Source organism: Panthera onca, chromosome B2 (genome assembly GCF_046562875.1).
Source record: "Panthera onca isolate mPanOnc1 chromosome B2, mPanOnc1 haplotype 2, whole genome shotgun sequence".
Classification (NCBI taxonomy): domain Eukaryota; kingdom Metazoa; phylum Chordata; class Mammalia; order Carnivora; family Felidae; genus Panthera; species Panthera onca.
The window spans coordinates 36121325-36137157 of NC_138343.1; the positions used below are offsets into that span (position 1 = coordinate 36121325).

Consider the following 15833-nt stretch of genomic DNA (forward strand, 5'->3'; position numbering starts at 1 on the left):
CCAGGCACCAGGAGGGTATTTCCTCTGACTTTTTCACCTCCCCCTCCCTCCTTGTCCCCCAGAGACTTGCATCATCACTTCCTAAATTATATCCCAGTGCCCTATTTGCTTTTAGGAAGCTGTTCACACATCACCCATCTTTAAAAATCGAGCCCAGAGCCGAGTCTAGGGTAAAGTTATAAGAATATGGAGGTCTCCCCTTTATTTAAAACACATTTCAGGAGTTCTGTAAAATTTCCTTGTCCAAAAAATAAAAAACAAAAACCCAAAACACCCAACTCAAGTCAACCTGGCTTGGGAACGTGAGAGCCAGTTTGCTCAGTTGGCTCAAATTCATCTCTCTCCATTTTTTTTTTTTTTTTAATGATAAAAATATTTACATTGGCCAGCCTGCGTTATTACTTGACCATCCTGTTAGGGTGAAAAACTGTGAGGTGGGAAATTAACTTTTTCACCTACAGTTACATTTTAAATTCTCCTTGTTAACACTTGGGGTTTTATGGATTACCATCCCTCTTACCTAACAGGTGCCTCCATCCTACCTTATGACTCTTATTGTAGGGGAATTGGGAGACTTTGAAGGACTTTTGTGATTGATCCCTTTTTCCTCTGTTTTCCAAAGACCTAGTATATTTCATAGTGTATAGAGGCAGTAAGGAAATGATTATTTCTGGTGAGAACATTTTGGAAAGATGTATTTAAGTATTTTATTTTTGCTATCCCCCAGATGTTAGGAATGGTTGAAGTACAGGTTAAGTCTGGGATTTTTGGGAGTGAAGAGAAAGAAAGTGGATCTTAATGTAGATTTCTGTGGAATTTGTCAAATTGAAAGGTCGTGACAGAAATAGGTTCTCATTTTGTCCTCTTTTCTGCCTTTTCTTAAAAAAATACCTGGTGGAAAGATGTTAGTCAAAAATAAGTTATGGTATTAGCAAAAGTTTTGAAGATGTGAAAATATTTTAGGTTTATAGTCTTCCTAACAATTGGGTTGTCTGCTAAGTGCTTTCCTGGACAATCTAATTCCCACAGAATCTTAGGAGGTACAACCATTATCCCACTATAGATGAGGAAATTGAGGCTTTGAGAGGTGGATAACTTGCCCCTCGTAAGCAGTGAGTGTAGGGTGGAGCTGGTGAGCTCGTCAGAGTGCTTAGTACCATCACGTTTATGACATCAATCTGCTGCCCTGGAAAAATCTGGTGTCACAAGCCTCTGATTGTAACTCATAAGAAGACATGTGGCTCAAAGAAAGTAGCTGCCAATGGCAACTAATGCCCAGGATGTATCAGAGAGAGGCTTGTTTCCTGGCAACAAGTTTGTCCTTGGGACCATTATCTTGAGCAGAACCCTTATCGAAAGACTTATGTCAAGACATAGAAACTAAGGAAATGGAATAGCCTTTTTACTCTTAGGCTGCAGAGTTCTGAATAATGCCAAGAAAGTTTGATAGTTGCAGGGAGGATTAGTGAAACTGGTATCATACTTGACCTGTAAGCAATCAGTCCTGCTTTTTTGATACTTTCAATCTGGCCCTTTTTAATGAACTGCAGTTTGCCTGATAGGAGTTGTGAGCACAAAACTAATATTTTTATGTTGAAAAGTGTTCTTTTTAATGTGTAATGTTTTAACCTTTTCTAAAGGAGTTTGTAGGTACCTGTGTAGTTTGCATTCTATACCAAAGTGTAATGATACTGCTGCAGAGTTTTATCATGACTGACTCCGAACCGAACATGTATTTCTTACTGTATGGGCCACATTCATACTATGTTCATTAAGTAACCTTGAATATATTCAACGAATAATTGAGTGTCTCTGGTATAATGGTGGACAAGGGGGCACTGGCCCCGTCTTCTGGGAGCAGAAGTAAAGTGTCAGAATAAAGTATGTTAGGACTGGTACAGGGTGTAATGGCAGGGGCGCTTACCTAGTTGAGGTGGAGGTAGAGGAAGGTAGCCTGGAGTAAGTGACACCGGCCTAGGCCTGCAGGAAGGGTAGGGGAGAATGGAATTAGAAGAGTTTCTTTCAGGTGGAGGGGATAGCATGGGTGAAGTCCTGGATGTGAGAGAAAGCACCCCACATTTGAGGAACTTAAAAGTTCATTGGAGTTGACTGGTAGATTGTGAAGGGCAATTTGCTAGAGATGAGGGTGAGATGGTGAGAGCAGTTGGTGATGTAGGGCTCTGTAGGTAATGCCTAGGTCTTTGGACTTTTATCTTGAGTTCACTCAGGAACTGTTGAAGAACTTTGAACACGTAGTGACGTGATTTTTTTTAACGTGAAAGATCGGATGATGTTGAGGGGGTCTGGGTGTGTGTGTATAGGAGTGTGGTGTTTTTATGCTCGTGGGGTATTACTAGAGGTACAGAAGTCTTATCAGGAGGAGTAATCCAGACCAGGGATGATTGGGGCCTGCACCCGTGTGGTAGCTAGACAGAATGGAGAAAAGTAGAAAGCTGTGAGAGCCATTCAGTAGGTATCTTGTGCCTTTTTCTTTCATGAAAATGAAGGTGAGTGTGTTACCTGAAAACTTCAGTCAGCATTGCATTCTGTGGAAGCCATAGGTCTGTGAAGTCAGCTAGCCACAGCCCTTTGCAGAGGAGCCTCTTAGCAGAATGTTCTGGCACCAGTAGACTAAAGGCAGTTCCTTTAAGATTGCTCTTTAGTTACTTAGGCTGCCAGACTTGCTGCCTGGCATTGTCCAGTCAGGACACCAGTCAGTGGGGCTTGCTTAAACAAGAGAGCTGTGAGGTCTTTTTTGTGGGAATGCAACAGTTAGAAAGTAGAATGACAAGAGGAGCACACAATGCAAATGTGTGAGTATTTGGAATAAGGAAAAGTTTCTACTTCTCTCCCTCTTGGTTTATGTTGTTTAATCGTGGGCATGGAATTAAAGTTACTGTTCTACAGAGAGACCATCTCTCCACTGGGAAACTTTGCTACCTTGGAAATTGTTGAAGATTTACCTCTTTCCAAAAGTTGAAAATTGTGTGGTGTGTACAATGTTTTTAGAGTTAATGATCATAAACCGTTTTTTCCCCTGAGGTATGTACTTAAAACTTTTAGTGAAATATGAGTATTTTCATGGCTAATTTTTAGGCATTCTGTAGTCCTGCGAAAAACATACTAGTTTGTAATAATCAAACCTGAAATGAAATAGTATTTTAAAATAATAAAAATATTATTTTAGAAATATATACATACACAAAAGCACTTTTAAATGATATGGGTATAACTGTTACTAGTTGAAGTTGCATTTTAAGTTGTTTAGACGTTTAAAATGTACTGAAACGCGTAGATTCTTTACAGGCATTTTCAAACGGTGTTGAAAGAACAGACTTAGAAATATTCTAAAAAAGAGAGGAAGAAGAGGGGTGCTTGGGTGGCTCTGTAGTGCCCAACTCTTGATTTCATCTCAGGTCATGATCTCGCGGTTTGTGGGATTGAGCCCTGAGTCAGGCTTTGTGCTGACAGTGAGGAGCCTGCTTGGGATTCTCCCTCTCTCTCTCCCTCTCCCTCTGCCCCCACCCTGCTGACTCTCTCTCCCTCAAAATAAATAAAATAAACTTTAAAAAAAGAGAGAGGGAGAAGACTTAAGACACTAATGTACTGACTATATTATAGGATAAGAAAAAAAGATAATTAGGTAGAAAAAATGGACTTTTTTCAAATTTTACTTACTAAGTATAAAAATCAAGTACTGATATTTTGCTTTTACAATTGGAGACAATCTGTTGTAATATTATGGAAACTTTGGGAACTACTCTTTCTTTCATAAATTAGTTTAAAGTATAGTTGACAAATGTTCAGTCTTGTTCTTTGGGAATAATGGAACATTTAATGTGGGTTTTAGGGGCACCTGGGTAGCTCAGTTGGTTGAACATCCGACTTCAGCTCAGGTCATGATCTCGTGGTCTGTGAGTTCAAGCCCCGTGTTGGGCTCTGTGCTGACAGCTCAGAGCCTGGAGTCTGCTTCGGATTCTGTGTCTTTGTCTCTCTCTGCCCCTCCCCTGCTCATTCTCTCTCTCTCTCTCTCTCTCTCTCTCTCTCTCTCTCTGTCCAAAATAAATAAACATTAAAAAAAAATAAATTTGAGTTTTATTTGGTAAACTATTCATTGTTTTTGATTAAAAAATAAGCTCTTCTTAACGAACCATGTCATAAAATAAATGTTACATGGATGAATTTTCTTTAGGGAAATAGATTTTATTAGGATTTTATTTTTGTGATCTGTTGAAGCATTTTATTTCACCAACTAGATTTGCTAGATAATAATGTATTTTAAATAAAGATGGGGTTAGGCAGAGATGAAGAGTAATCTCACAAACTATATTCCATTTCTGAAGAGGTTACTAGTAGAAAGTTGATAGAACATCAAAGATGATTTGTTCTATTTCATTTCACTTTTGGGAATAACAAGGTGTTGACTAGTTAGTTTAATAAAATCTATCTCTTTCTCCCCCCCCCCCCCCCCCATCCCAGGCTGAGGAATTGATGTAGAACCCTGTTTCTGTCACTTTGTGAGTCATCTGGCTAGTGTGTCTGGTTCTGAACAGTGTGTGGCCCTTGGTTCTTCAGTCTCAGTCTCCCAATTTAGAACATGTTGCCATGCTTCAACCAGCTTAACCTGGGCTTTCAAGTTCATGTGAACACAGCATGAATTACTAGTTAATCAGTAGAATGATTATTTCAGTGATGTCACTAATTATCCCTCGATTATAAAATTCCCTTAAACGTTACCTTAAAAACAAAACAGCTCATTTGTGCAGTTTTACTTTGTGTCTTTCAGTATTATGTGCACCTGAAGATGCATTGTGATGTAATGAAGTATCCACTGTGCATTTGTCTACTTGCCCCATTTTCCTGATTATATTTGGGTATTCAGAAAACATGAAATTGTCCCTTTGACTTGATGGAACACAGGGAGTTTATTTATTTTTTTGTTAAGGAAAACATGGTCTTTGTTTACTTTGGTTTGAAGCAATAGCTTTTTAAAGTTAGATTCAGTTAACATATAGGACATACTGCTCTTTTGGTATCATCCTCTTCTCCCATTCACCCTCCTCCTCCTAAAAAGGAGAATCCAGTAGTTTAAGTTGTACTGAAAAGTTTTCACTAAAATTCTTCTTAGTCCTTAATAGTATTAAAGTTAACATTAATTTTCACAGACTAACCTTTTCCTAGGTAGAAAAATCAGAAGGCTAAGGATCTTTTGAAATGAATAAAATCTTTTTTTTTTTTTTTTAATTTTTGTTAATTTATTTTGGGGAAGGGAGAGGCAGAGAGAGAGATAGAGAATCCCAAGCAGGCTCTGCGCTATCGGCATGGAGCCCAGTGTGGGGTTCGATCTCACAAACTGTGAGATCATGACCTGTGCTGAAATCAAGAGTTGGATGCTCAACCGACGGAGCCACCCAGGTGCCCCTGAATAAAGTCCTTAAAAAAAAACACCCAAGCATATTTAGTATTTACTGAGAGCAGAGTACTAAGACAGTGAGAACTAACAGGATTTGGATTTTTTTTAAATCTTGTTTTTTTTAATGTTTATTTTTGAGGGAGAGAGAAACAGAGCATGAGCAGGGGAGGGGCAGACAGAGGGGGAGACACAGAATCTGAAGCAGGCTCTAGGCTCTGAGCTGTCAGCACAGAGCCCTGATGTGGGGCTCGAACTCATGAACCATGAGATCATGACCTGAGCTGAAGTCCAAGTCCTAACCAACTGAGCCACCTGGGCACTCCTATGATTTGGATTTTTATTAGATCCTAAAAAGGTTGTGTGCAAACTGAAGGAAAGTTTTGGAATCCTACAGTAATCGTAGATAAAGATTGACGTTAAAAATTCCTTTTTTTTTTTTTTTTTTAAGAAAGGTAAAGTTTGGTATCTCAACAATGCCACATGTAGGAAGTGACTGGTCACACTCCAACACTTGTATAATTTTAATGAGGCACTTGAAAAATCTTCCAGATTCAGGCTTGTTGGGTAGTGTCAGGCTTGTGGGACTTGTGTGAATGGTTGGTGAAAGAGGGACTTCAGTCCAACTGGGTGGATGACACTAATGTCACTCAGTTCTGCTAGGGGCTTTGAGAAACAGGCTGATCTTGCTCTGGGCTGGGTCTCACGTAAGATTATGCTGCTGAATGAGATATTTTAGATATAAAGAAGAAATTTTCTGTATGTGTTAAATGAAGAAGAGAGGTTAAACAGCTTCATTTGAAGTTTTAAAAACCAGAATCTGAGAACAACTTCTAGAATTGTGCTGTGCAATACGGTAGCTACTAGTTACATACAGCAATTTAAATTCATACTAATTAAAATTAAATAAAATTTCGGTTCTTCAGTTGCAGTAGCTACTTTTTAAGTAGCATTTAACTAGCTCAGTAGCTAGTGGCTACCCTATTGGGGAACACATATATAGAACACTTCAAACTCCCAGAAAGTTCTTTTGGACAGTGCTCATCTAGAACATTGACCTGACAGCCAGCCAGGATTTTCAAGCCTATTTGTTTTTCCTCCTCAGTTTTGTTGAGCTATAATTGACATTCAAGCTTATTTTGTGAGTTCTCCAGACCCCTGTTTTCTTGTCTTCTGAAAATGAGGGACTTGTCTAATTTAGCTCTAAGTTGCTTTCCAGCTCTAACATTTTATTTTCATTGGGGGAAGCAATGCTATTGTTAATTCAGATTACTGGGAAGTGCTCCTTTGCTCAGTTTTGGGAATTAAAATGTCAGTACAAGTTAGTCCATAATTTGAACATTTTTTTTTTTTCATGTTAGCTTTTGAGTCAATCATCTTTGCTCTTTTCTTAGCACTATTAAACTGGGAACCTCAGAGACCCATACAGGGAGGTGTTGGGGTAATAGAGAATCGATTTTTTTTTTTCTTTTTAGTGAGAGACTTTTTGAAGGTATTCACCTTGGACTCTGACTTTTGTGGAGGAATATTTATTTTTACAAATGTAAATCTCATACGGCAGTTTTTGAAATGTGATTGGGAATAAGTGCATTGGATTTTCTGGTAAATTCAAGTTCCCACGTACAGAAAAACTTGGAATGTATTGGAATATCCAGCAGCATTGGGCAAAACCAGGCTAAGGGAATGGTACAAGATAAATGAAAATGCCTTGTCATCCTTGAGGCCAGGGGACAGAATTGCAAGCAGTGCCGGACATCTGAAGTTGTGGCTGCAGTTGTTAACCAGAGGAAGGAAGAATACAGTAGGAAGAAGGTACAGTACTGGCTACTGATTGCATCAATTCCTTCAACTGTACCAGATGTCCTGTATCATAGGCAGGTGTGATTAAGGCAGAAGAATATCCTGGGAGAGGTCATTAATGGAGTTTGCTATCACCCTGGCTGTGGGTGATTGGTGGGTGAGGGGGATAGGAGCAGACCATGCCATAGCATTTTGTGTTTCTAATTTGTGGACAGGCTCTAGTTAGCTGCATTGCTGCCTCATTAATGACCTGGCAAAGAGTGAGGTTGGTGATGCACTTGGGACCTTTGGGGGGAGTGCCTTTTCTCATTTCTTTCTGTTCAAGTGGAATGGTGTGGAGTAACAGTTGTTGATGTCTTACCTATTTCTCGGACTCTTACACATTGGTAAGTTGAAGTGCCTTTATATAAAATAATCACTCTCAGCCATACTTCTTGGAAGGAGAAGTATTCTGACCATTCAAAAGTATCACAAATATTCTTTCTGCAGTCAGGTTCTTATGCCAGGCATTTGATTTTCTCTCGCATGCTTATGTTGGTAGAATTTCCGAACATAGTGTGAAGTTTCTGTAGCTTATAGTACCTAGCTGGAAGAGTGGGGGCAGGAATTTGGAGAACACAGTGGGGGTGGAGGGCTTTGCTGAGCATATTTGTGCTTTCAAAGTCCGCCTATTTCATTCAGGTCATTGTTTTTTTAATTTTCAGCCATTTCTACGGTGTCATATATGAATAGATGTGCTGGCAAGTTATAGCCTGAAAGAATTTTTTTTAATGTAATGAGTGAGATACAAAGTGGGTTGAATAATACAGTCATTCTTAAACTGGCCAGAAGTATATTAACTGGCAAAAAATAATAAAAAACAAACTGGAGGTGGGAGAAGGTGTGGTATATTTCATTTTTAAAAAATTAATGTTTTTTAATTTATTTTTGAGAAAGAAAGATGGAGAGCAAGCAGGGGACAGGGAGGGAGGGAGACAGCATCCCAAGCAGGCTCTGCACTGTCAGTGCAGAGCCCAACGTGGGGCTTGAACCCACAAACGAAGAGATCATGACCCCAAGCCGAAGTCAGATGCTTAACTGACTGAGCCACCCAGGAGCCCCAGGTGTGGTATATTTCAGCGTGAACTGTTTCTAGTTTTGTTATTTCTAGGTTTCTGTCCTTGGGGAGGCATGGATGGTATTATTTTTCTTCTTCAGATGCCACTGAAATCCAGAAAACCAGGTTTTTCAAGTCTTTGTGTGTTTGCATATGAAACTTTGCGCGTGTATATAAAATCTTCATAGTTTATGACTTTACATAGTTTTATGTAGTTTGTCTTTTGAAATAATACAAAGCCGTGCTACTCACCTTTAAAAATAAAGGAATGTTCTTGATGTTGATCCACAGAAATGTTTGGTTAGGGGAACTTTTGTTGATTGGGGGGATGTGTTCATGTAATCTTTGAGGCCTATATTCCTTGTTTCTGTGGGTAAGTCACTATTAATTGGCTCTCCCTGTCTCCATGTCACCCCTCTTCTCCACCCCGCCACTGCCAGTGAGAGGTGCTCAAACCATGTATTTTTTTTTTTTTTGGGTAAGGCTAATATTTTTCTTCAGTGCATATTGGGTGGGATCTAATCAAGAAACTGTTGCTGTGATTTAAATGATAAAAATACAGTCTCGAATGAAAGTATGGAGATTGGATGGTATATATGTGAGTCTCTTTAGGCGTTTATGATCTCAGTGTCAGTATGGATTAGTTTAGAAAATGATAACCATGTACAGTCTGCTCAGTGGAAGTATATGTCCCTACAGACTGCATTCTCTCACCCTTGGTTTTCAACTATTTAGTGATTTGGTATTCTGATCTTAGTGGAAAGTCCCCTGGGTTTACCTGAATAGTTTTCATTACTTACATGGTATGTTGTTTCGGTTGGAGCTAGGGACTAGGAAGAATGGACTGTGTTTGTTTTGTTTTTAAAAGTCACTGGATAGATATGTATCACAATAGATTTGGGGCTGAGTTGGAGCAGGAAGGACACAGAAGGTGGTTAAGAGGAAGACTGCAATGTGAGGGGGATGATGATGGGGGAATGTGAATGGAAGTGGAGTGGTGGTCATTAGGAATGAAGATGTTCTGTGGTCACTGTTTTCTACTCAAAATATGAGAGGTGGTCGCATCTGTAAAAGCTAGAGAAACTAATGTGAACAGGTGGTGGGTAGGATTAAAGAAAACATTCTGTCTTCCCTTGAAGTGCAGGGTGTGAGTCCCCTGGGGTCTTGCAGGGAAGTTAAAGATCAGAGGGTAAGAGCTGTGGTGCAAATTCCGGGCTAAAGTTTAGTGGAAACGGCAGCAGCTTTTGGCAAATTGGTGTTCCGTCTGTTAGAACCTCATGGGCTCTTTCTTTTTTTAAGCTTAAAGACACCTTTTCAGTCTGTTAAAGGATAGTGCTTCATGGTATCTCTTTGCAGCAGGCCATGGAGATTCCATCTACCTTCTCCATTCCTTTACTGGTATTGTCACAACCAACTCCATTCCTTGAGACTGATTGTTCTTCTCCCTTCTCAATCCCCAAGCCTGATGGAGAGTTCAGCAAAGTCTCACCCATCTTTACTTGCTGTTCACTAGCTTTACTTGCTGTTCTTGGAAAAACAACTCTCATTAAGCCTTTCTCTTTAAAAAGATTTTGCAGCTAGTACTTATGGGGGAGGTTACATTAAATGTTAAAGAATTTACTAGTAGTGCTGCCTGGGGAATAAGACCCTTCTCATTTGCTGAATGGCTAATGAAATGTACTCTCTTATCCAATCCAGGCTCTTCCAAGGGCATGCTGATCTATTATCTCCTAAACCATGCTGATCTATTATCTCCTAAAACCAACTGAGTTCAGCTAGGCATGGGCTTTGGAATTAGAATCCTGAGTTTAAAACCTGACTTTGAAACTTTCTGCTTGACTTTGGGTAGTTTGCCTCTCTGCCTTTTTAACTTAAAAAAAACAAAACAAAACAACAAACAGACTACCTTAGAGTTGCTTTGAGGTTTAGTGAGCTCTAATGCCTGTCAAGCCCTTGGCACAGTGCCTGACTGTGGTAATTACATTTATTAAAGGCTAACTTCCCAGCCTTGAATGAAGGAACATTGGTGGTAGATTAGTAGAGGCAGAACTATCTTACTTAACTGAGCATTTGCATTAATGGCAGGCTCCAGATCAGTGTTACCTAGTTAGTTGATGAGGTTTCTGACCAGCCTTTGTCCAGTTTGGCTATTTTCCAAGGCCAATCTCTTGTTCAGTAAGCATTTGTTGAGTGCTCTTATTGTGGGTCTAGAGGCATGATATACTCTGCTCTGGCTTCTGCCCTAAAAAAGCTCATAGTCTAGAAGGGGATGCAGACCGATAAACTGACCAAATACCATGAGGAAAGTGCTTTGGGGGATCATCACAAAGTGATGTGAGCATTGACAGGGCGTCCTGTTGAGACTGGGAGTGGAGGATGGCCAGGAGGGCTTCTCTGAGGAGATGGTGCTTAAGCTGGGTATAAAATGCTGGAGGAACAGCTTGTGCAAAGGCAGAGAAAAGTGAGAAAGCATGCAGAATTGAGAGAATTGTAGATACAGCTCGGTATTTTAGCTGCAGTATATGTGAAGCTGAGGAGATAAGCAGGAGCCAGTTATGAACATTCTTGATTGTCATGCAGTTGAGTTTAGATTTTATCCTGGAAGCATTTGGGACCATTTAAGGATTTTAAGGGTGATGACATGGTATTTATGTTTCAGAAAATAACTGGCAGCAGTGTGGAGAATTGGAGGGCATAAGCATTGAAGCAGAGTCCAGTTAAAGCATTTAAACCTTTTTGGGCCATGGATCCTTTTTTATAATTTGATGGAGACCATGGATCTCTTCTCAGAATAATACATAAAATAAAACACCTGTGATTATGAAGGAACCCAATTAGATCTAAACGCACTTCTATCCACAGACTGTGGGGTCTGTGGACCCAAGATAAAGCAACTGAGTGAATGCTGTAGTAGGAGAGCTAAGAATGAATCTAGGCTGAAACCTGAGTATTTTAGTCCATTCAGGGGATTATAACAAAATACCACAGACTGGGTGGCTGATAAACAATAAAAATTTATTTCTCATAGTTCTGGAGGCTGGAAGACCAAGATCAAAGCACTGGCAGATTCTAAGTCTGGGGAGAGTCAGCTTCCTCATTGGTGATGCTGTCTTCTCACTATACTCTTCAGGTAGCAGAAGGGATAAGGATCTCTTCAACCTCTTTTATAAGGGCACTAATCCCATTCATAAGTGCAGTGCCCTCATAAGTCATAGCTCATTTCTCTCTAGCACTAAATGATTTTCCATTATTTGGATGTGCCACAGTTTATTTATTCACCTACTAAAGGACATCTTGATTGCTTCCAAGTTTTGGCCGTTATGAATAAAGCAGCCCTAAACATTCACGTTCAAGCTTTTTTGTGGACATAGTTGTCAGCTTGGTACATACCAAGGAACGTGATGGCTGGATTATGATAAGAGTGTGTTTAGTTTTATAAGAAACTGCCAAACTATTTTCCAAAGTGATTGTACCATTTTGCATTCCCAGCAAGAGCAGTGAATGAGTGTTTCTGTTGCTCCACATGCTTATCCGCATTTGGTGTTGTCAGTGTTTTGCATTTTGGCTTTTTGTTTTGTTTTGTTTTGTTTTGAGAGTGAGAGAAGAGAAAGTGAGTGTGTCCAGTGGGGAGCCCGATGTGGGGTATGATCTCACCACCGAGATCATGACCCGAGCCGAAACCAAGAGTCGAATGCTTAACTGATTGAGCCACCTAGGTGCTCCAAATTTTGGCCATTCTAATAGATGTGTAGTGGTATCTTATTTTAATTTGCAATTCCCTTGTAATAAGTGAGGTTGAATATTGAGGTGTTTATTTGCCATCTGTACATCTTCTTTGGTGAGGTATCTGTTCAGGTCTTGGTGAGATATCTGTTTAGGTCTTCTGCCTGTTTTTTCATTGGGTTTGTTTTCTCATTGTGTTTTAAGAGTTCTTTGTGCATATTGGATGCAGTCCTCTGATTATCAGGTACCTCTTTTGGAAAATTTTTCTCCCGGTTGTATTCTCATTTTCTTAAGTTTGGTGATTTTTATATATAGCTTGATGATTGTTTTCATATGTATACAAGTATATAACCACCACCTACTCAAATTGACAAATAGTACATTTCCATTATCCCAGCAGGAGTCTCCTTGTTCCCTACCTCAGGTGATTTCCCCAACCTTATCTGACCTTTGTCACTATAGGTTAGTTTTGCCTGTTTTTGAATTTTATGTAATGGGAATATATAGTATTTCTCTTTTATGTATGACTTTTTCCCTCTCGGCGTTATGACTATGAGATTCATCTACATTTGTGTAGAGAGGTGTAATGATTTTTCATTGGTTTGTGGTATTCCATTATATGATAGCATAATTTACCCATTCCACTTTTTGGAGCCTTTTCGTTTGGGAGTATTATTAATAATGTGGCTGTGAACGTTTTTGCATGTGCCTTTTGGTGGACATAAGCACTCATTTCTCTTTGGGTATATACCCAGCAGAAGAATTTTTGGATTATAAAGTGTATGTATATGTGTTTAGATTTAGTAGATATCGCTAGTTTTCTAAAGTATTTATCAATTTACACTCCCACCACCAGTATATAAGACTTCTGGTTATTCCACATGTTCCTTAGTACTTGATACTGACTGTGTCTTTTCATTTTAGTTGTGTGTAGGGTTATTACATTATGGTTTTTAATTTGCATTTCCTTGATGACTAATGAAATTGAGCAACTTTCTTTGTTGGCGATTTGGCTAAACGTCAGTGAGAGGCATTTATTCAAATCTTTTGCTTATTTTTCTCTTGGGTTGTCTGGTTCTTTAAATTCATTTTTAGGAATTCTTTATTCTGGATACAAGTCCTTTTTCAGATAGCACGTACATTTTCTTATATAGTTTTGCAATATCTTTGAATTTCTTTTTTTAAATTACAAAAGGAACACATTCATATAATAGAAAATTCAAATAACAGAAATGGTATACAGTATATATTCATTTGTATATGGGTATACTCCCTTCTACACCATACCCAGAGTTCCACTTTCTAGTGAGAATCATAGCTAAGTTTCTTGAGTATCCTTCCAGAAGTTTCCTGTGCATATATCACATTATTCTTTTTTCTAACACAAGTAGTAGCACATTACACCTTATTTTGTAACTTGCTTTTTTTTTTTTTAACTGTATTTTAGAGTTCTTTTCAAGTTAGCATATACATTTCTACCTTCTTTTAAATGGCAGCACGGTATCCCAATAGGTGCATAAACTAAAATTTAACCAGATTTTCTAGTCAATACTTGATGGTGGTTGTCATTATTATTACTATGCTACAAAAAATGGTATAGGGTATGTTGAATTGTAGGGCTTATGGACCATCTAAATGTGAAGTAACTTAGGTGTCTGAAGTTTGGGAGGGAAGGTGAACCATGGCTGCACCATTTAGGGTGACATGGGTACATAGGTCATAGCTGAAGCCAGGTAGGGTCACCTAGAAAGTGTTGTTAGACCAGTGGTTCCCTCTGGAGTAGAGATGGGGTTGTCAGAATCACTTTAGTAACCTTTCTAGAACACATTACTGCTGCTTCCCCCAGCTCCAATTTAGTGTGTCCAAGGTGGGATCTGGGCAATTCTTGCCTTTTTTCTTCCGTCCTTTGGTTACTGCTCCTGTGTGTAACTTTCATTTAAGATCCAGTTGTATAGGGTGAGAAGATAGTTGAGGATGGAACCTTGGTAACCACAAGTAGGAGAAGAGGAGTTTGAGATGGAGATGGATGGAGAGATCGAAATCAGGTGAGTGTGGGGTTACCAAAACCAAAGGGATAGTTCAGTGCAGAAGTGGCAGTCGGGTCATGCTGCAAAGAGTGGCCAAGTAAGATGATGATTGAGACTTCTCTGCTGCTTTAAAGTGCTAAGGATTTAAATAATACTTTTTTAGACATGTGCATCTCAGCAGTGTTCTGGCTGAGCGTGGTACCAAGATACCTTTTGTGAAAAATCGCCATAATTACATCCCACATGTACCAGAAATTAACAACTTCTGTTAATGATCCAAGAATCTGATAATCAGGAATTAAGAAACTTTTCTGGGATCTGTTTACAATTTTCGTTTCTGTTGATTATTTTACAGTAACAGATTACTTAAGATTTTATGTTAGATTTAAAAACAAAACTTGAACTACCAATTTAGGTTTGAAGAAATACTTATAACCTCTAAGTTCTGGTGGGAAAGGTTGCACTCACCTCATCTGTCTTGATATTTTACTTAGTTTTATAGATTTAATCTTCTTGTGTAAGCTTCTGTTTTTCTATGAAGAAGTCTCTTTTATTTAGTCCAGACTTTCATCCTTGTAAATATTCAGATATCTTTTCTAAAGTGTTCCAGTTGAATGTGATGTCTTTTTGAAGTACATCTGTGTCACTGAAAAAACACTTTATTCTTCCTCCTTTCCTCTTCCACTCTTTTCTTCAAGCGGGTATAGGTTAGGGTGAGGTAGAATGAAACCAGTCATAAGGGAGGTGATGAAATCTATTTCTTAAAAATTAAGCTAAATATATATTTAGGAAAAATCAGCTGAGATATGAAGTAAAATTGAGGGGGCAGGTAAATTTCCTGGCTGATACTGATTTATACCATTTCATTCATGATTATGGGTTGTATGTGTCAGTATTGACACAAGAAGGGCATATTAGTCCACGCATAGTGTGATTGAGAGGTAAAGTCAGATTGATACTATGAAAATATTATTTTGCTGCCTGTTATTTTCTGCAAAGTCTTTAGTTTATTTAGCTATATGACTACTGTATTAATGACTTTAAGGAATTTTAAGCTTTTGAACATTTAAACTGTGATCAAAGGCAGTTGGATCATTTGAATTTATAGATGAACTCTTATTAAGGTACAGTTGTGTACACCATTGTGTTAATGGTAAATATTTTAATAAGTATACTGGCAGGTTGCCATTGATTCATTTTAGACTATCCTAGGTCAGGAGGGTGAGGTTGATGCTGTTTTGACTCCTTGGTGTTTTACAACATGGAGACATATAGGAAGGCCCAGGGCTGCAATATGGGCAGTGGCTGAATCAGCAAATGAGGACAACTTGCTGTATTTTAACCCAGAAAGATTAGAAAGTTGGTGCTTGGGCTCCTGGCTCAGAATTAGATGCATCTTTGAAGTGCTACTTCTACTGCTATTTGTTTTAGCTGAAACCTTGGGATTGAAAATTTTTGGACATGGTCTTATGTATTATTGAGTGGAAAAAGTAAGTTTCAATTACTTTGTTCCTCATCAATTTTTTTTTAATTGAGACACAGTTCACACACCGTAAAATTCATTATTTTAAAGTGTACAATTTAGTGAAATTTAGTATACTCACAAAGTTGTGCAACCATCACTGCTATCTATAGTCTGTTAACATTTTGCTTTATTTGCTTTCTATCCCTCTATCCGTCTATTAATCCATTTGATTTTTTTATTTTCCAAGTAAAGTGTAGACCTTGGTACTTTACCTTCAAACACTATGACATGCATGTTATTAACTAGAGTTTA

At 38.7% G+C, this 15833-nt stretch overlaps 1 protein-coding gene across 2 annotated transcripts in view; it reads left to right on the forward strand.

The window, feature by feature from the left end:
• Positions 1 to 15833, forward strand: part of ZFAND3 (zinc finger AN1-type containing 3) — a 325101-nt gene that overhangs the window by 591 nt on the left and 308677 nt on the right. The window lies entirely within an intron of this gene.